Here is a 1,616-nt window from a genome sequence, read left to right as displayed (position 1 = left end):
TTTGCTTTTTTCAGGATAAGGGAGACATAAGCATGTTCTCAGGTGTGAGGAAGAGATGACAGCATCAGTGAGACTGGCAAGCAAATGCAAGGAAATGGAAGCTTGAAGGAACTGTCAATCAAGGAGAAGGGAGGAAGATTCTAAAGAATCTAGGCAGGGAGACAGTGAAGAAAGCCAGCATCTGAAACTGGTCACTTCTCTCATGAACTTTGGAGAAGGAGCTAGCAGGCAACTGCTCTGGATGCCTGTCTAGAGACTTAACATTGAAAAGATTGGAGCTAGCTTTTCAGTTATCAACAATATCCCCTCAGAGACAGATCAATTTTACTTCCTTGTATTGAATTTCAGAATAGATTAGGGAGACCATTAATTCCCTCTTCCCCTTCTCCCACCATCCTCATCTTTCAAACTTCATTAGGAATAAACCCCTTTCAGTGCTTGCTTCAGCAGCACATATACTAAAATTGGAAGGATACAGAGATTAGCATGGCCCCTGCGCAAGGATGACACGCAAATTCGTGAAGCGTTCCATATTTTTTTATCACTTCTATTATTTGACATTGTACTAGAAACATTAGCAGTAGCAATTAGAGAAGAAAAAGAAATTGAAGGCATCAAAATAGGCAAGGAGGAGACCAAGCTATCGCTCTTTGCAGATGATATGATGGTCTACTTAAAGAATCCTAGAGAATCAACCAAAAAGCTAGTAGAAATAATCAACAACTTTAGCAAAGTTGCAGGATACAAAATAAACCCGCATAAGTCATCAGCATTTCTATATATTTCCAACACAGCTCAGCGGCAAGAATGAGAAAGGAAAATCCCATTCAAAATCACCTTAGACAAAATAAAATACTTAGGAATCTATCTCCCGAGACAAACACAGGAACTATATGAACACAACTACAAAACACTCTCCACACAAATAAAACTAGACTTTTGGAATTTAGCAATTGGAAAATTATTAACTGTTCATGGGTAGGATGAGCCAATATAATAAAAATGACCATCCTACCCAAGCTTATTTATCTATTTAGTGCTATACCCATTGAACTTCCAAAAAATTTTTTTACTGACTTACAGTGGAATAGATTTGGGGTAAGTGACCTCAGCAAGACAGTCTATGACAAACCCTATGAGCCCAGCTTCTGGGACAAAAACCCACTATTTGACAAAAACTACTGGGAAAACTGAAAGACAGTGTGGGAGAAATTGGGTTTAGATCAACACCTCACAGCCTACACGAAGATGAACTCAGAATGAGTGAATGACTTGAACATAAAGAAGGAAACTATAAGAAAATTAGGTGATCACAGAATAATATACATGTCAGACCTATGGGAAGGGAAAGACTTTAAAACCAAGCAAGACATAGAAAGAGACACAAAATGTAAAATAAACAATTTTGATTACATCAAATTAAAAAGTTTTGTACAAACAAAACCAATGCAACCAAATTGAGAAGGGAAGCAACAAACTGGGAAACAATTTTCATAACAAAATCCTCTGACAAAGGTCTAATTACTCAAATTTATAAAGAGCTAAATCAATTGTACAAAAAATCAAGCCATTCTACAATTGATAAATGGGCAAGGGACATGAACAGGCAGTTTTCA

The 1,616-nt window shown here is 37.1% G+C and overlaps 1 non-coding gene across 1 annotated transcript; it reads left to right on the top strand.

Annotated features, from left to right (window-relative positions):
* Window positions 1-434: 434 nt before the first annotated feature.
* Window positions 435-538, top strand: LOC130458560 (U6 spliceosomal RNA). The gene has a single exon (XR_008917976.1). It is a non-coding gene; the product is annotated as a U6 spliceosomal RNA (small nuclear RNA).
* Window positions 539-1,616: the final 1,078 nt, after the last annotated feature.

This window comes from Monodelphis domestica, chromosome 3 (genome assembly GCF_027887165.1).
Source record: "Monodelphis domestica isolate mMonDom1 chromosome 3, mMonDom1.pri, whole genome shotgun sequence".
NCBI classification, from domain to species: Eukaryota; Metazoa; Chordata; class Mammalia; order Didelphimorphia; family Didelphidae; genus Monodelphis; species Monodelphis domestica.
Note: the sequence above shows the minus strand (reverse complement) of the source record. Positions and strands in the feature narration are given on the sequence as shown.